The 19696-nt window shown below is 44.2% G+C and overlaps 1 protein-coding gene and 1 long non-coding RNA gene across 2 annotated transcripts in view; one reads left to right on the top strand and one right to left on the bottom strand.

Annotated features, from left to right (window-relative positions):
- Positions 1-7331: 7331 nt before the first annotated feature.
- LOC131558336 (uncharacterized) lies at positions 7332-13542 on the bottom strand. The gene is made up of 2 exons (XR_009274796.1): positions 13326-13542; positions 7332-10327 (listed from the first exon to the last, which is right to left on the bottom strand). It is a non-coding gene; the product is annotated as an uncharacterized LOC131558336 (long non-coding RNA).
- The window catches only part of ST3GAL1 (ST3 beta-galactoside alpha-2,3-sialyltransferase 1), a 79115-nt gene continuing 72543 nt past the window's right edge, over positions 13125-19696 (top strand). Inside the window, exon 1 of the mRNA XM_058805971.1 lies at positions 13125-13274. The gene's annotated coding sequence lies outside the window, so the exon portion shown is untranslated. The remainder of the gene's footprint in view (positions 13275-19696) is intronic.

Below are 19696 nucleotides of genomic sequence, written 5' to 3'. Positions count from 1 at the left end.
CAAATCACTTTTAGAGCAATGTGGCGGTGCAGGGGAGTGGTGTGATCTCACCTGCACCTCTCAGCTCACTGACTGCAATAGTGTACAGCAAAATTCAACAAGAAAAATCCTTTTTGGGGGGAATTTCTCCTCTGCTGCAATTCAGTCTTCCTGTCCCAAAAGAATGTAGTAAGAGCAAGTGATAAGACAAAGTAATAAATGACATCATGAATTTGCTTTCATTGTCTGTATCAGACCAATTTATGGGTAAAGAGGAGGTTGATGTTCAGATGACAGAGCAAGTGTCAGCTGAAACTTGGCTCTAGGATGGCCTGAACATCTGTGGGGACACAGAGCTAAGTAAAAATGGCAACACTTGTCCAGAATTCATTTTAGACAAGGTTAATTTGTTCATTTTCCTGGAAGTATCTGCAATCAGAGCTAGTAAGTGATTGGGGGGAAGAACACAGGGATGGAGAGAGAATGGGCAAAACAGAGGGGAGAGAGAGACAGATGGGAAAAGGGCTCACCTGAACTGCTCTTGCAGATTGTGGTGGAAAGGCTCTATAAGGAACAGCAGGATTCTCTTGGGAAAACTCCTTCCTTCTCCCAGCCAGAAAGACTGGAAGGTCCCCCTCAGGCCTGCATGCCACCCATGCAAGTGGGCAATATATAAACATATCAATCATATTTATCATGTGAGAACATTCCAACCAGCCTTTCTAACACAGAAATAAGATGCTGGGCAGGAGAAAGGCCTTTCATTACACTTCTTTCCTTCAGACCTAATAAGCCACAATGGATTGATGGTCAACACCCCAACATTAAACACATTTTGTACAAATTAAGGGGAATGTGCTGAGATACACAAATGTTTTGGCATTTGTTGGAAAGAGTATGTCATTCTTAGCATGTCTTATTAAAATGACAGACAAAAAAAAAAGCTATCAAGAATGGATTAATTGCTTTCTGCTTTAGAACTTGACAGATGTAAGAATTTATTTAACAATAAAACACCTGGCAACTGTCTGGCAGGGCTAGAGGCTGTGCCTGGTACAAGTGGATACAGCTGAATGGCTAATGTTGGAAACCAAGCTGGATGGGAGGAGCTGGAACCTGTGATGCAGCAATGCTTTTTAGTATCAGAAAAAGGGGAAATAGTTGTGGAACAAAAATATCAAGATCAATAGTTACATAATCTGCTCTTTTTCCAGGGGACCATAATTATTAAGGCATTTTCTCATTTGAGCCACATGCAACTCATTAAAAAGGTACAATCAATAGCAAGCACAGACTGTGGACAGCATAAGTATTGAAATCCAGCTCTATCTCCCTAACCAGCTTTTCAGTGAGCTGCCCCTGTGTGCACCCCCAGCACTGCAGAGTGAGTCCTCTCATCCATAGGCAATAACACCAAGCATCTGCTGGAGATCTGCAAAGCCTCATCAGTGTGATGTGCAGAGGAGGATGCCAAAGAAATGATTCAAACCTGGGAAAATGCCTCAGTCCAAAAGTCAGACTCATCTTGCCTAAACGCAGAAGTCTATAATGCAGGCTGGGATAGGAGAGGTAGCCAGCACAGGGTTCCTTGACTACTGCTAGAGACAAATAGGAATGCTGTGAGGGACATTTATCCAGTCTGCTTTAAAGATTCACTCTGGGCTGAGATGAACTTCACTGTGAAAGGGCTCATTGCTCCAAGCTGGCTCCAAGGGGATGGTGACTAGTGCTGTACAGCCATCTGTTGGGTAGAAGGGCACATCTGGCCAGTTACATCCATGTGAGAGAACAGAAAAGTTCCATCTCCTTAATTCATCAGAAGCAGATCACAGTGCTAACATATCAAGGAAACCTTCATGTAAAGACAGGTTTGTTTCCAATGGACATTGTTAACAGCAGACAGAAAAGGGATTTAACAGGTGTAGGCTGAGGCAAGATACATGCAAGGAAAATACAAAGTGAATTTGTACAATGAATGAAAGAATCCACTGCTCTGCAGCAGAAAAGGCGACTTCTTGATCTCTGGGAGCCTCCAATGTCTTTATGAAACATCAGAGCTCCAGTTCCACTTAATGTGGGTTAAATGAATAAACCTATTAACCTGAATAAAACTGTGGTGCTCCATAAAACAGACCAGATCAGATTACTTCAGAATGTCTGGCTGGTCCCTGTCTTAAATTTGTTTTAAAACCTGCATACTTTTCTACATCTGACAGTCTTTCCCTCTGTTCTGCAGGGGAAATAAATAAACACATAGAAATACAGTCAGTTCTTTCATCTTTAGAAGAGAGATAATCCTTTTCAAAAATAACTGCATTCTACGCAGTCAGGGCAGTGAGCACAAGGATTTCATCTGCAAAGGCAGGAACAATTTTGCAAGCCAAACAGAGTAAGTCACCTGAGCTGCTGCCCCCAGAATCAATGGTTCTTCAGTCTTGTACTTACTCCAAGTGACAAATGTAGGTTAGAGGGGTTGGGTTTGCTCAGCCCCCTCCAGGTGGTACTGGTGTCCATAACCACCTGGTTTCAGAGATAACAAGAAATATTTGCCCTGAGCTCTGCATTGCTGGCTCAGTTTAGGTCTCAGAGAATTCAGTAGAACGTGTTCTGTTGCCTCACGTGCACTGCTGCCAGCTCCTCTGACTCCTCTGTGCAGCAGCGTGAGAGCATCACAGGGGCAGCTGGGAGGTGGTGCGTGCACTGTGCTATGTCCTCATATCTTTACATGTGTTGTTTCTTTCTTTGCACGCTTTCCTTGCTGTAGAACAAGAAATAGTTTTGTGGAAACATGAAGCTACTGTTTTTTATCTAAGGAAGTGTGGGTCTAATGTATTAAGGCAGGTTATTTTCTCAAACAGGAAACCATACAATATATTTGTCAGGAATGCATCAAGTCCCATATGCAAACTTCAGAGAATTTGTTCATCCTTGCATCCTTTTGACTTTTGATATGATAGTTACCAACATAATTTTAATTTACAGCCTTCACTGCACATGATACTCTTTTCTCCTTCATCTGCTATACATCCTCCCTTCCCTGACATTTACTTCCCTATCAATCAACAGCAACAGGATCCTACCTCAGCTTTCCTTTTACAGGGTTGAGCAAATCTCATTCACCCATTTCAGGGCTGCATCCTGCCAGCAGCTTAAAGTCATCATGTTCATCACAATCTTTCCCCTCCTACACTGGAAGCAAGTAAAGAGCTCTTACCCCAAGGCAGATTGTTTTCTAAATTTCTAAGGGTGAGGTTCACTCAGTTACCTTGCCCTAAAGGACACCTTGACAGCTCCCTCAAGTGTGCTGGATGTTTTCCAGCAGTTAATCTCTCAGCCAGGTAACTCCTTCTACACAAATCTTGGAGAGAGTTTCCAACATGAATGTTTCCATGGTTCTGTTCTGTGCTTTATTTGGATACCTTCTCTTCCTGAGTGGTGGGCTTGCCCATTCTCTTGGGTGGCACTGCAGCCTGCCTCATGGAGGTGTGCTGTGCAGCATTTGAGCTACACTGGCCATGAACCTTGCTTGGGGGCTGTTTCTGCACCCTGGCTGCAGGCACAGCCTTGTACATCACCTGGGCTGCTGCAGCAGTGAAGTGAGCACCTCAACATCAGGAAAATGCCAGTACATCCAGTGGGATTGTAGGAGACTGGGAAATGTTCCTATGTATCCTTAGAAAGCTCTTTTGGATCCACTTTCTCTAAGCACCAAAGGCTCTGTCAGCACCTTCATAGAACCATGGTTTGGTTTGGGCTGGAAGGGACCATAAAGATCATCTAATTCCAACCCACCTGCCATGAGCAGGGAGACCTCTCACTAGTTTAGGTTGCTCAGATCCCTTTCCAGCCTGGACTTGAACATTTCCAGGGATGGGGCATCCACAACTTCTCTGGACAACACATTCCAGTGCCTCACCACCCTCACAGGAAAAAATTATTTATAATACACAATCTAGATCTACTTTGTCTTATTTCAAAGCCATTTTCCCTTGTCCTGTCTTTAGAAAATGTCCCTCTCCAGCTCTCTTGTAGCTCCTTGAGGTCCTCAGAGGTGCTGGTAGTTCTCACTGACTTTTGTTATCTGGGCTGAACAACCCCAACTCTCTCACGCTGTCTTCATAGGAGTGGTGCTCCAATTCTCTGATCATCTTCAAGAGCTCATTTGGAATTCCAGTAGGTCCACATCCTTTTCATGTTGGGGACCCCAGAGCTGGATGCAGTGCCCCAGGTGGGACCTCACCAGAGCAGAGCAGAGCAGAGCAGAGGGGCAGGATCCCCTCCCTCACCTGCTGCCCACGGGGCTTTGGGTGCAGCCCAGGACAGGTTTGGTTCCTGGGCTGCATCCAGGGCACATTGCTGGGTCATGTCCAGCTTCCCATCCATGAGCAGCCCAAGTCCTTCTCCTCAGGGCTGCTTTCAGTCTGTTCATCCTGCAGTCTGTGTTTGTGCTTGGGACAAACCATGCTTAGCACACACGGACTTTACACCACCAGTCTGGCTCTACCCTTTGCCCCCAAGAAAACAGCCAATTATCCGGGTACCTTTTTTCTGCTTAAATCCAGGTAAACACAATATATTATAATAATCCTTTCCTGAGAACCTGGTTTATTGTCAGCCAATAAACCAGCTGACAAGGAAACAGCAAATTATCTGGGTATCTTTTTTTCTGCTTAAGTCCAGGTAAACACAATATATTATATTAATCTTCTCCTGATAATCTGGTTTATTGTCTCTCTGATAAATACAGATTGGCATTTTACCAGACTTCATATTTATTTCCAGATTTTTTTTTCCCTCTAGATGTACTCTAAGAAATCACAGTGTATTCAGCTTAGATTAATTTCTCTCTGGTTTTCTAGATCTTTTTTTATTTCCTATTTCTTAGATGTAGGCTATACTCTGGATGCAGCACCTCTCTGGTTTACACCAAGACCATTTTCAAGTCTTTGAAATCTTTTGTCCAGATCTCGTATCTAAACATTAAATTCCTTAGTTTACACAACTTCACTCTTCTGCCATCAGGAAAGTGTTCTCCAAAGTGACCTGTGATGACAAGATTTTCTCTAAACATTGATTTGTTAATATCAGATTTAAAACAGCATTGCAGCTGACTTGGTGCTGCTTTAGTGAAGCATTCTACTAGCTTTTGCACACAGAAATAATGTGACATAGGTATTTTCTAGGCAACATCTGGGGAATTGATTTATAAACATTTTTAATTTTTTTTTCTTTAGCAGCATTTCAGCTGGTCTGTCCTGCACTGAGCTCCAAGCTGTGGGTTAACAGCAGAATTTCAGAATTATCCTTGCACAAGCACTCACCATCCCTCCTTGGAGGGATTCTGCTTATACCATTTATCCCTCCCCAGCCTATCTCAGTAGCTGGAATGGACTGAAAAGCTATTTTAACCTGTATATCTGGCAAGAAAGCAAAATCACACAAACTTTTCTATCCTACCTGTGTTACTATATTGCTTTTCTACCATTCAAAATAAATGCCTATCCATACTAAATTAAGCTGTGTAACATCTGCCAGGTGTGCCTCAGTGTTTTATTCACAATTTTCCCTGGGGATGAAGTCCACCTGCAATTGCCATTTTGTGTTATTTGTGTTTAAGTGAATGCAGAATGTACAGCCCCTGGTATGTGTGTTATGTCCTTTGAGGAAAAGAATTTGAGAACTGCATGGTGGCACAGCTCGTGTGCTTCTGTGACATTCAGGAGAGATGAAACTGTTAGCTGGTGCTGATCAGACAAGCACATAAGCCTGACTTTTAAAAGGTTCATCTGTGTTACTATATTTATTTTGTTGGAGCCACAGAAAACTGCGTTCTTGTCAAAATGAGTCTTTAACAGGCTTTGCTTGCCATTCTTCTTGTGGGCTGGAAACTCAAACAGAAGCCTAATAAACATTTCAACCTAATCAACAACATTTATTTTCTGGGTCTAATTTCACCTTCTGGTTTATTCCTGACTGTCCTGGGGACAAGTGAAATGAAATAAAATTACATTATGCTAATAACTTCCCAATCACTTAATGCACATATTTTCAAGTCTGTGCTTGGGAATAGATGGTACTCAAGGCATTGTGAGATCCAGATGGCCAAAGGTAAATTAGGTTTATTTTACTTCTGTGATGTTCTGTAGGTGACATCTGAACTGCAAAGAAGGATCATTTATATTGGAGAGATTGAATGTGCTACATGTTCAATCTGTGAAGCACACAAAGTACACATGGCTGCCTCTCTTTGCCATGGAGTTACTTACCTTTGTCCTCATTTTAGGTGCTTATGCCATTTCTTCTTTCTGCAGTAAAATATTTATGGCAAACTGTTTTTATATTGTTTTAATCTTCCTTTATCCTGACAGAGGTAGAATCACAGAATCATGAAGGTTGGAAAAAACCTCTGGGATCATCAAGCCCAACCTTTGACCCTGCCCACTAAGCCATAGCAGGAGGTGCCATATTAACTTGTTTCTTGAACACTTTCAAAGATGGTGATTCCACCCCTACCTGAGTTATGTTTTTTTATTCTATTTTCATATCCCATCAGTGCCTTTAAAAAATTTTTATAAGTGTTTCTTATTCCTCTCAGGCTTTATACTGTCCTTATAGCAAAACTTGCATTTATCCAAGAGTACAAAAGAGAAGAAGCATTTCAAAGCACAGAGAGGTTTTTATGTAAGTTTTTGGGAGCTCCAGATTTGCTGAATATTTCTAAAAAAACAGCTTTTGGTGTTTACTGTGTGTTTTTATGTGTTGCAATACTGAAAGGTTTCTCTGACTTTCACAGACATTTATTGAGAGCAGATTGTACCAAATCACAACCTTTACCCATAGCCAATGCTCCCATATACAGCACTAATGAGTACTGGCAGGTAAAAACACATCTCTGTGCAATGGTTTGGCCTCACAAGAAATCTTCTCTGATGTCACAGCTGCCTCTGATGTGGGCCTGCACCCTGGTCCTGCAAAGCAGAGGCTGACACCACTGACTGCGCGTCAGTACCACTGAGCTCTTGCAACTCCTCACCATTTGAATTCCAAGAGCAAGCAGGGAGGGATGCTGTTTATTGTTTCTCTTCTCTTTGCTCTTAATGCACCTCAGTGCCAGAGCCTGGCTGTGTGAAGTGTGGAGGCTGAGGATGTGATCTAAAAGCCTGCTTTAAGCCTGCATTCTTACCACTTGCTTTTAGAAGATTCTGGAACAGGGAAGGCTGTTACAGTCCTGTGACATCTGTCAGAAGTGTCGGGCATAGTTTGCAAAAAAAACCCCACAAAAACAGCAAGAAGACCAAGCCAAACATGATAAAAGCTGTGTGTCACTCATGCCAAAGTCTACAGCCACCAAATAGCCTTATCAAGTTTATTAGGTGCTACTATTGCAAGTTAGACAAAATGAGGGCAGTGACTCTTACACAATTGAATACAGAACAGGATGTACCTCTTCAGTGGAGGTAAGGTAGGTATACATATTTCACCTGTCAAATGTTCATAGATCATCTGTCTCTTCTGCTAGTCAGAACAAATAAATTGTGCACAGTCCATCCATGGTTAATCTTCTTAGATTCATATCTGTAAAGTTTGGAAGTATTTATTCTCTTTCACATCTAGTCATACTGATCAACAGGTGTGTTCTGTATGGTGTAAAATAAATACAAATCATTAGCTAATATAATTATATAAAAAAACAGCAAGAAGACCAAGCCAAAAATGATAAAAGCTGTGTGTAACTCATGGCAAAGTCTACAGCCACCAAATAGCCTTATCAAGTTAATTAGCACAGTGCTTATCAAGTTTATTATGAAGTGCTACAGTTGCAAGTTACACAAAATGAGGGCAGTGACTCTTACACAATTGAATACAGAACAGGATGCACCTCTTCAGTGGAGGTAAGGTAGGTATACATATTTCATCTGTAATAGGTACACAGACCATCTGTCTCTTCTGATAAATTGTGCATAGTCCATCCATGGTCAATCTTCTTAGATTCATATCTGTAAAGTTTGCAAGTATTTAATCTCCTTCACACCTAGTCATACTGATCAACAGGTATGTTCTGTATGGTGTAAAATAAATACAAATCATTATCCAATATAACTATATAGATTAACACTTTTAAAGGGAACCACCTGTGTGGAGCTTGGTCCTGACCTGGGGGCATAACCAGCAAGGTCAGTAATCACTCCTGCCCTGTTCACTGAGACAGGAACTATCCAAGGGCATTTTGGCCAGAGCAAAAAACAGTCCCACTCAACAGAATGAGTGGGAGAAGCTGGGGATGGGCACTACTTGGCCACACTCCTGCATCCTCTCCTCTTTCCTCCCACTGGAAGCACAGTGCAGTGCTTAGCACATCTTTTAGAGCAAGCCAACCGTTTTTGAACGACAACTTATTTACATAGGCAAGGAGAAATAGCTTCTTGGCAACTGTGTTCATGCCAAATGCTGATTTTCTATTTTAACTTCTAGACACAATGGCAATTGGCTTGTTTGAAAGATGATGGATTATGAACTGAAGGGAGAGCTAATGAGGGGGGAGCAAACATTAGCCCAAACTTGCACTTCCCCAGTGCACTGCCTCAATTTACAGCTTGGTGAAACACTTGAAATTGGGTTTGGGCTCAAGAAGCTTTTGAAATAACCAAACCAATTTATTTTTAGCTACAAATATTTTTAATAATATTTAACTTTAATAATTTTTAACTTTAAAATAGAAATGAAAAGCTGGACAATCCAGGAAAACAAGGCAGAATGTGGGAACCAATCAATAAGGTTGAAACCCAGTCTGCCTTTGAGCATCTGCAGGGTAGATGCCTCCTCCCTTTCTTGTTGCAAGCAGTCAGGATGGGACAAGAAATGAAATCCATAAAAGGTTGTTATTTATCAGCAATTAGCTTTGCCTATTAAAACTGTCAAGAATTACTCAGATAGCATTCCTAGCACAATATTTAATAGGAGGTTGGCAAAAAAAATCCTCCAGCCATCCTTCAAAAAAAAGCCCCAAAGACAACATGTTTCATGGCTTCTTCTCCAGCACCATCTAGTCCATCTCTTTTGGAGTCTTAGAGCAAACAAATTGCAGCTCCTCTACCTCTACCTTGGGATGAGACTTCTTAAGATGGAAGGGCCATAGTTCTGCCCACATTTGTTTTAGCAGAGTGTGTAAGAGGAAAAAACTTCTGCAATTGCTTCATTTCTCCTCTCTTCTGATCAGTGCTGGTGATAATGGTTTCCTTGTTATGGCTTGTAGACTCCAGCATGCTGCTGTGTTAAAGCATAGGAGGGCTCAAATCTAACTCTTAAATAAAAAAGGTTACAGCACAGCATGTTTGTAAAATATCTACTGACAAGTCAAAAAGTGTTCCACATGGCCTGTAAAGTATATGTTAAAAATTATGCATCATAGACCAGCTTTAAATTATTCATTTTTAATTCCTTCAGCCTTGAAGGGCCTTTAAACATTGACTACTGAGAAACAATCCTGCCACTGAGGCAACAGCTATAAAATAAAAAACTGGCTACCTAGAAATATAGAGAAAAAATGCTTTACCTAGGCACAGTTTCTGAATTTTAAAACATGAATAAAGGTCTGGATCCCCACTTGGTAAAAGCTGATACAGCTCCTTTGAAGTCTGCACAACTATCCCCCATCAGCAGTTGAAAGCCCTGGCCCAGACTTTAGAATAGATATAGTTCCTCTGCATAAGATGACAAGCAAGATTTGCATGCTTAGTTCAAACTATTTTATATTTTTTTATTCACTGAGCTGTTGAGGAAATACTGTCTGTGAAACAAATCCTGGATTCTTTCCCAAAACCATCTAAATGACACTTTCTAGTGAAATGCTACAGCATGAGGGGATCAGATCCAGCACGCTGGGCTGGACCCTGCTGTAATTCCCATGGCATTATCAGAGAGCACTTGTTACCCCCACACTCCTTGGGGTGCATCAGGGAAGTTGAGAGCATCTAAAGGAATTAAGTGAGTATAACACTGATATAAAAAGGAGAAATAGGCTCCACAGTTGCTGTTTCAGGTGGATTTGGTCTTGTTCTCTGCTCTTGGTTCAGCCAGGTGCTGGCAGAGACCTGTAGATTATCTCTATGCTCTGCACTTCTCCATGCTACACCTCTGTCACTGTGTCATGCCTCCCTGAGGCATCTCTGGGGCAAGCACACTCCTCTTCTGCCTTGCTTTACAGAAAGGAGCCTTTCTGAGCAAACCCAGCCACTGCAGAGCTCTTCTTCATATCTCCTCCTGGCAACTTGTGACCAAGGTAGGTGTGGCTGGAGGGATGGACCATGTCCTCTCCTGTGTGCTCCAGAGAAATGGTGCAGAGATGGGGCTGAAAAATCAGAAAAAAACCAAAACAAAGCATCTCTCAGTCCCTTTCTTCAGTCACAGAATCGTAGAATAGTTTGGTTGGAAGGGAAATTAAAGATCATCCCATCTCAACCCCTCTGCCGTGGTCAGGGGGTTCCACTATCCCAGGTTGTTCAAAGCCCCATCCAGCCCAGCCTGGAACAGTGCCAGGGATGGGGAATCCACAGCTTCTCTGGGTAGCCTGTGCCAGTGTCAACTTGATTAACTATTAATAATTAGGACATTCTTGGCTGCTGGGTTAAGCTTTCCTTGATCCAAACTAGTGAAGCTTTATATGTTGTATGATGATAAATCAGCTGTTTTACTAGATTCATTCTTTTCTTTCTGTTGAACTCATGGACAGACCAGGTGTGGTACAACAGGCAGTGAAATGCAGAGTGCTCAGACTCTTCTTTCTCATCACTTTCTCACTCCCTCCCTCCTCCCAGAAATGCTTGGCAGAAATCCCCAAACCTGATGCACAACCCTATTACTAGTGAGCTGTTCCCCAGAGATTCTTTTTTGTAAACAGTCCCAGTCACTCACTATTATCGTGAAGCAAATGAAGCACCAAATTCAACCAATTTGCCTGAAAGTAGGAGAGCATCAAGGCAAAAAGGTAACAGAGACACTAACAGATGATCAAATTGGAACTCCTCATCCCACTTCCAGCAAAGTGTCAAGCAGCTCCTGGGAAAAAGCCCTGAACAGCTATTTAATAGACTGTTTCCACCACACAGTAATTCCTTGTATTGATACATTCCTCATAAAAGAAGACTAATGTACTTTTTTTTTTTTTTTTTTAATGCTCATTACTGTAGATTAAATCCCTTCCAAACCCTGTTTATGAAGGATATAACACTATGCTGCTCTTCAGGATGCAGAGGCAGGATTTAGTGATGGGGTGAGTCCCTGGAAGGGCTTGTTTGGGCTTATGCTCCCTGAGCAGAAAGCTCAGGCTGTCACAGGTGCTCTCACTGCATGCAGATGCCTGCACGGCACAGTACATGATGTGACACTGGTCCAAATCCACACTCAGGCTTTTACTAACACAACTCTATGGAAACAAGCTCAGTGGTGATTGATGAATTACAGCTCCTACATAGCAAGTTACAGTTTCCCCTGGAAGTACCCGGTGCTGGATTTAATAACCCAACAACGTGGGCAGTTTCGGTAAGTAGATTAATCACCTGTAAACTCATCTGCTTCACAAAGGGAGTTATGCACTGGTTGTCCAGTGTTACAGAACATGTTTTTCAGAGCTCAGGAATGCATTCTCCCCTCTAATATGTGCTGTGCATGTTCACTGTGCATATTTGCCTGCCTACGGAAGGTGGAGGAGAGAAGATCAGAGATCATTTGCTTCTTTGGAGGTGCTATAATCCCCCCACTTCTAGTCATGGCCCCAGTCTTTACACATCTCATGGCTCCAGCCTTTACACATCGACACTAAAAAAGCCAGCATTATGTTGTTAAATAGTTTTAGCAGACACTTTATCACTTCAATGTATCTGCCTGGGGAATTCTTTAATGATGCTGCTTTCTTTTTAATTCTACAGTTTTTTATAGGCACCTTAAAAATGTCTGGTGCTGGACAGAAAGAAGAGGGCTGAAGTACCTCTCCTATGAAAACAGGCTAAGGGTGGAAGATTATTCAGCCCAGAGAAGAGAAGTCATAGGGGAGACCTTATAGCACCTTTCAGTATCTACAGGGGCTGCAAGAAAATTGCAAGTGTTTTTGTTTGTTTGTTTGTTTTCCCTAGGGAATGTAGTGATAGGACAAGGGGGAATGGCTTTAAAATGAAAGAGAGTAGGTTAAATTAGATATTTGGAAGACATTCTTTCATGTGAGGCTGGTGAGATACAGGACCACCAGGTGCAGATGACCCATCCGTCAATGTTCAAGCCCAGACTGAATGCAGCTCGGAGCAACCTGGTCTAATACAAGGTGTCCTGTCCATAGTAGGGGGGTCCAAACCAGATTATCTTTAAGGTCCCTTCCAACCTAAACCATTCCATGACTCTGTGAATATCAACTATGCACTATTTTTATTAGCAATGCCAGACAGATTTTCTGCCCTGAGAAGCGCCAAATTTCTTCCCACTTTCCCTGCTGCGATCACCTTTGGGGTCACGCAGCCCAATTCCAGACACAGCAGTTTGGCGAACACACATACACAGACATTCCCGGAGGGTGACTCTCTAGGGAGGACCCGACGAGAGCCGGATCTCATCCCGAGGGCGCCGGGGGTGAGTCCGGGCTCGGATTCGCAGCTCTCCGGGGCACAGCCCCGCTCCGGGGGAGGCGATGGGAGGGGAACGGGGGCGAGATGGGGGCGCTGGGGGCAGTGATTGGGGGGGGGGGGGGGGTGCTTGGAGAGTGAGATTGATGGGGGTTGATGAGGGGAGTGAGATGGGGGCAATGATGGGGGAATGCTTGGAGAGTGAGATGGGGTTGATGAGGGAGGTGAGATGGGGGCGATGGGGGCTGTGATTGGGGTGGGGGGGTGCTTGGAGAGTGAGATTGATGGGGGGATGAGATGGGGCCGATGGGGGCACTGATGGGGGGGTGCCTGGGAAGAGATGGGGTTGATGAGGAAGGTGAGATAGGGGTGCTGGGGTGATGACGGGGGATGATGAGAGGGGGTGGGGGTGGTGGGGGGGGGGGGGTCCGCCCCTCCCGGCCCGGCCCCGAGGAGGAGCCGGCGGGGCCCCGCGCCGTCCACGTGGCCGAGGGCGCGCTATATGAGCGGGCAGGAAGCGCCGGGGAGGGAGCGAGGGGAGGGACGGGGTGCTCGGAGCGGCTGCCCGGCCGACAGACGGACAGACACACAGCGCGGCGGCAGCAGCAGCAGCCACCACAGCAGCGCCCGTCCGTCCGTGCCCCCGGCCATGGGGCTCGGCCGCCCGCCGGCCCCCCTCAGCCCGCCGTGAGTACCGCGGGACCCCGTCCCTCTCTCCCGTCCTTCCTTGCCGCTCACCTGCAAATCCCCGCTGCTGCAGAAGGCGCGGTGGGAGCCTCCCCGCCTCCTCACTCGGCTCTTGAGTTCTTTTGGGTTTTGGAAAAAATTATTTTTGTGCTCTGGAAGGAGGGGCGGCCCCGGCGCTGCTCGCAGCATCCCCCGGCGCTCCGGAGCGGGGAGGCTTCTCCCCATCCACCCAGCCGGGATTTCCCCACTGGAGGGAGGCAGAGGGGAGGCGGCGGGGCCGGGGTGGGTTCCGGGGGAAGGGGCCGCCTTCGGGCGATGCTCGGGGGGCGACAGCGCCGGGAACCCCCTGCAGCTGCCCCACGGAGCGGTGCTGCCCCACGGGGCCGGTCCTGCGCCGGGAACCCCCTGCAGCTGCCCTACGGGGCCGGTCCTGCCCGGCGCCGCCGCCGGGAGGGAGCAGCAGGAGGGACCGGCCCCGCGCCCCGGCTGTGCTGGGTTATTTCCCTCTCCCCTGGCTTTTAGGCTCTGTGCCGGAGGAGCAAAGCCGGTGTTACTCCGTTAGAGGGCAAAAAAGCAGACTCGCTGTCGTAGGTATCCGCTCGCACATTCCTCCTTGCAGAATGAATTTCTAGAGGAGCATAAATAACTACTCTTCGTTTGCTTTTATTGTACTTGGTATATTTATCTCAGCAGCGAACATCTATCCCAGGTCCTTAGTGTGATTGTGTGTAGTCTTGGCACAAATGAAAACAAGCCAGTAAAAAAAAAGAAAATGCCTTGATGTATATTTACTCAGTTGAGGCACACAATATTTTCCAACTCTTTGTAGCGGTTGGGCTTGTATGTATCCAACATACCAAAATAACTCTTTCATGCAATTGTAAGTCTGAATTATATATTTGTCTGCTGGGCACATATGTTGAAGGAAAAAACCTCCCTAATTATGGATCTTTCAGGGAGATTGGAAGGGTGACAAAGCCCTTGTAATCTTTTGGGTCAATTTTCATAAGCTCCAAAACCTCTCTTTGAAAAGGAAATTAAATTTCAGTGTACAAAAGGGACAGGAGATTCAAGGATATAAAAAAAGAGTCTCTTATTCTGCTTTGATCTTGTCCTCAGGAGTTCATTTACTTTAGTGCTCTTCAGTGACACGAGTTAAAATGAAGAGTTGCCTTTAACTGGAGTCTTCCTGCCTCTTGGCATTTCGGGAGGTACTCAATTAGCAGCACACTTCTCCGGTATGTTATTTACACAGCTTCAGCTGGAGGGGTGGCTCTGCGTGAAGCATCTGCTTGGAAACACTTGGCTTGTTACAGCCACAGCATCCTGTGCCCCCCATGCCAGCCAGCACCTTCCCCAGGACAGCGTGTTCAGCCCTCCTCAGTTTTTCTGTCCCAGTCCGGAGCCAGAGATGCTCTGCCCACTCTGCTCAGTGCCTCGACAGAGCTGCTCGGGTGGCCCTGGGCTCCCTTTGCTGCTTTCAGCAGAGGCAGGGTGTTATCTGCAGGACACGGCTGTGCCCAAGGTCCTTTCTGGACCTGTCTGGGAACCTGAGAGTTTCTAATCAGCTTGAGCACATGTCCAGTGGGGTGAAGGAGGGAATGGTTGGATGTGAATAAAAAGAATGAATTTGTTTATTACAGAATAGCATGTGTTTTCTTGATTATCTTGGAAATAAAGCCCCAGCACAGGTCTGTGGTGAGCTTGTTGTTCTGTTCCTCTGCTGATTTCTCACTTCATTTACTCTGTTTTGGTGCTGCTGTAGAGTAACATTTCTGTGTCAGGAGGTTTCGGTCCTGTGCCTCACCAAAGTCCCAGTCTATGGTTCTGCCAAGTCAGCTTTTAAGTTACCACTAAGTTTTTAAACTACAGTTCTGCTAATACACATTTATTTTACCTTTCTGCTTAGTATTGTGTAGAAGCATTGTCTCTGAAAGTGCAAAAGAAGGGAGAAATTGTATTACTTATTCTTTTGGCTCACTCACTTAGTGCACTGTCTGATTCTGCAGGGGAGACAGCGAGCTGCCCTATGTGGATGAATTTGTCACACATCTCTGCCAGAAACAAACTTGAGAACTTCTTTACAGTTTTTCTTCCAAACTTGATTATCCTGCTAATGGTAATGGCCTTTCAATTGAGGAAGGTTGCTTTTCAAACTAAACATAATTTTATGTAAGACTTGGTATGTGCTTATCAATTTTCTTTTTTGTTTATGTAAAACTGGGAGCAGCTTGAGAGGAAATTAAGGTCATGCAGACGGCAGTTCCATCTTCTAGGTTATAAAAGCATCTTTTATTTCAAGTGAGTTGCAAATGCTGCCATTAAATGATAGTAGAAATAAATTTTTACTTGGAACATCTTTTGCACCTATTTTCAAAAGCGTAGTGAAGCACAAACCTGCTTTTAAAAAGCAAAGCAGAGAGAGCAAACTCAGCTCCACGGCATATTTCAAGTGCTGATAATCCTACCACCTGGTGGAGCTTTTCATGGCTCTGGCTGAGAGAACTCTGAAAAGGATGCATTTTTTGTCTTGTTTCAACACTGTCACATGTAGTTTCTTCAACTTTTTTTCTTTTTCATAGCAGACTTAATCAATTTTCTATTATTCTGTATCATTTATACTTTGCAGAAGGCTGAATAGGGCTGTTGGTGTCTCATCTGAAGCAGCAGATAGATGAACTGGTGAAGCAGGGGGTAAAGTTTTCACCTACAGTACTTATTAAGTGAAAGAATTATTTTTAATAACCAGCCCCTCTGCCAAGATACTCTGGTGGAACCTTTCAGTGCAAGCCCAGTTAGCTTTGTACTAATAATTTTTACATTTTGATATAAATATTACTATAAAATTTTTATTTACTATAAAATATTTGCTAAACAGCCTGTGTTCAATCAAGCTTGCAAGGAGCAGAGAGGCAGATACATTTTGAACTGATCTGACATTCCTGATATAGGTTATTAAAACATGGGAATGAGTTCCAGGAATTAAGGTGAAGTATGGCAGAGATACTTCACCCCCTCTGCTGCAGTCTTGCCTGTCTGTGATGTTTATGGTGTGCCTACTAACTGATAAATGAAAATCTAACTCACAGGTATGCAAGCTGAAAGTAAACTCTGGGGTTATCTGCCAGCTCACAATTCAGAGGAATTGCTTACAACAGGGAGGGAGCTCCTTGACCCATGCAGACATTTCCTGTGCAGGACATGCAGCCTTGCAGGCAGAATGCTGTTGTGAATGTTTGTGTTGCTCTTTTTGCCCCAGTGCCTGTGGCAGCAGCCAGCAGAGCAGGGGAGGCCATGGCTGGCCTAGGGATGTGGCAGCTCCCATCTGCCTCTCTGCTCCTGCAGGAATGGGGGGCCTGGTGGGATGGACAGCTGCCTTTGCAGCCCATCCAGAGCATGTCTGCATCCCTCTCTGGGCCAGCCTGGGATTCACTGCCCAGCAGGCACCTGTATCACCCAGCATGGGTGTGCTCCAGGGAGCTGGGATCTTCTACCAGGCCTCAGGGACCTTGGCTTCTCAGCTGTGGGCTCTCAATGCTGTGTGAACTGCCCTGGGCTAGCTGTCCTTGTCTTCTGTCACCTGGTGTTGTATTTGTGACTTCAGGAGGGTGGGTTTGGTGTCCAAGATATCTTCAGTGGCCCCTGAAATGTGTTTGGCAACTGAATTCACCCTGTGGGAGCTGTGTGAGTTTTCTGGGCACAAACTTCTATCTTAGGAAATAGATAACCTTATCAACATAAGTGGTCTCTGTTCAGGATGTCTGTCTGTTAGTTGTTCAAAGTTGTCACTTCTTGTGACTCCTCTTGTCCTGATAACTGCTGTGGGCTGACCAGGCACTAATTAACAGCAGGTACAGAGGAGCTGCTGTCACCCTTCTGGTCACCTTTCCCACTCTTACCCAACCTCCTCTTCCACTGGTGCCAAGTGTCCCATGCTCGGGTTTGTAAGTAGCAGTCACTTTGTGTAAAATGTCCCATAAAACTTTGAAAAGCTCTTTTAAGTCACAACCCCCTGAAGCTGTGAAATAGCTGTGGAATGTGGAAAATGGGGGGCCTGGACAGACAGGGTGCTCTTTAAAAGAAACTCACCCATAGTATTGGTAGAAGCTTGCTCTGAAGCATGAGATAAGATTAGGAATGTCATCAATTGTAGAGACTGTAGTAATTGTTAAAATGCAATTCTGGGGGAAAGGAGGGTGGAAAGCAATTCTTTCCTGGCTTTGTTTCACTTTGAAGTGCTGTGATTAAGTTTCTTCATCTGGACTGACGTGCATGTCCCTCCTTGGGGAGAGGAAGATTTGTGCCCTGTGTAGGAGATGACCAAACCTTTGAGCAGACAGGAGTTGTGCTATTTCAGGAAACGTCTTAACCTCATCAAGCCACATCTGTTTCTCTGGGCCAGTCCCACAGCTATTTCTGCCAAGCAATTGCAAGGTGTCCTAGAATGCAACAGAGACACAAGTGATTGAAACCTGCACCTGGTGACAAATGTTTGAAGTGTAGCTGTCTTTCTCTGAGGACGTCATCTCAATAGAACTTTTTTGGTTTGTTTGTTGTTTTTTTTTTTTTATAGTAACTTTTCAGGTTTTCAGTGCAGGCTCAGCACTCTGTAGCTTTCCATCCTGAAAGATTTGAGGGGAGGACAAGGAGAAATGGGTGACAGGTTAGAGCCCGCAGGGTCCAAGCACAGCATTTCCCACCTTGCTGGTGCCTGACAGAGGACTGCTGCTGGCATGGAGGTGACCACACATCCTCCTGGTGTCCCCAGAACTCTCCTGCAGTGAGCTCCTTAGCCACCCTTTTGGAGGATTGTTCTGCAGAGTAAAAACTAGAACAGTGACACTGAGATATTAAGTCTGATGCAATTTTAAAATGTCTCTGGCCTTTATAATTGCTGCTGACATTTTTCCAGGAGCCGTGGAGTTCTGTATTTTTTACTTTTGTTTTTAGAGCTTTGGTACTCCAAAACAAAACAAAGATTTTGCCTTTTAAAGGACACTGCATTATTTCTAGAGGCTGGATCTTCAATCAAGGACTTAATCTTACTTATCTGAAATACTTTGTGTGCTGACACATCACAGTGTTGTACCAGATCGAAAAAGAAATATAATTCTATCAAATCTGCCAGCTCAGTTAATATGACCCTGCCAGGGAAGCATATAAGGCATCACCTCCAGTTCTTTTAGGAAGGCATCAGATTCCCACTGCCAGCTCAAATTCAAAGCACAGTGCATGTGGCCAGGTTTGGATTTAAAAAAAAATAATTCTAAGGTACTTCTTGCATCCTGGCATGCAAAACCACAGATCAAATTGGAAGATGTCATCTGAATATTTGGGTTGAAACAGCAGTTTGAGTCCTACAGTCATTTGGGAATAATCCTGAAGCAGAGACCTGTGTTATCCACTTTGAGACTTCTGCAAATTCCTGTGTAAAGGGCATGGTGTAGGGCTACCTGCAACTTGAATCAGAGCTGACCTGACAGTTTTGGGGGTTTTTTTGACACTCTGGAGTTCATCCAAAGCTTCTAGGATGTGATGAGGCCATCCATACCTGTATCTTAAATTCCTTTGACCTGGTGGGAGGTGGTGATGCCTTCTATGGAACCTGCAGCCTGCATTACTGCAAGACTTTGGCTATAAATGCTGTTGCTCTGTGCACCTAATTCTTCTTTTACTAGAGCTTCACTTAAATCAGTTTGTGCAGATTATCTGACTTAGATTTTTTTTTTTTTGGTGACAACACTGAGAAAAATACTCATTTACATTGAATTGAAGCAATTTTTATTTAAGCAAAGGCAGGTCAAAATAATTATGATTTTGAGAAAGTTATGCATTGCTACTTTTAGATACTTTGTCTTAATTCCAGGTCCATTTCAAACCTCTCAGGTAGTCAAAATCACTCATTTTGAAAGTACCAAGTTTGCCTTCAGAGATGTCAGAATGATTCCTCTGAATTTGATGTGACCTGCATTGTCACAGTTTATCAGTCAATGGCAATACTGATGCTATAGCTGAATCTGGGGTTTTGTTTCTTTTCTCTTTGAAACTATTTTTGTAGTGAAGTTATTATTCTTTGGAAGGTTTACCCTGTTTTTCTCTTCAGGGACAATTCTATATATTTCAAGTAAGAAGAGGATCTCTCCTGTTGTTCGGTCTAGTGCTTATTAGAAGAATTAGAGCTCTTCCTTCTTGATCTCTGTTCTCTTTTCAGCTGCTATATCCTCTGCTTTCCCCCTTCAGTTAAAATCTGCCTTTATGGAGAAGCATTGACTTTATGATCAGGTCTCCTGTGGCTTCGCTCTGCCTGCTAAAACAGATCTGCTGTTCCTCTCAAGCAGCTGGCTTGATTCAAGCCTAAAACTTTAACCTGAGGAGTGAAAATGAACTTCTGCTTGCCCACTATCAAATGTTCAGCTTCATCC

Source organism: Ammospiza caudacuta, chromosome 1, assembly GCF_027887145.1.
Source record: "Ammospiza caudacuta isolate bAmmCau1 chromosome 1, bAmmCau1.pri, whole genome shotgun sequence".
NCBI classification, from domain to species: Eukaryota; Metazoa; Chordata; class Aves; order Passeriformes; family Passerellidae; genus Ammospiza; species Ammospiza caudacuta.
Note: the sequence above shows the minus strand (reverse complement) of the source record. Positions and strands in the feature narration are given on the sequence as shown.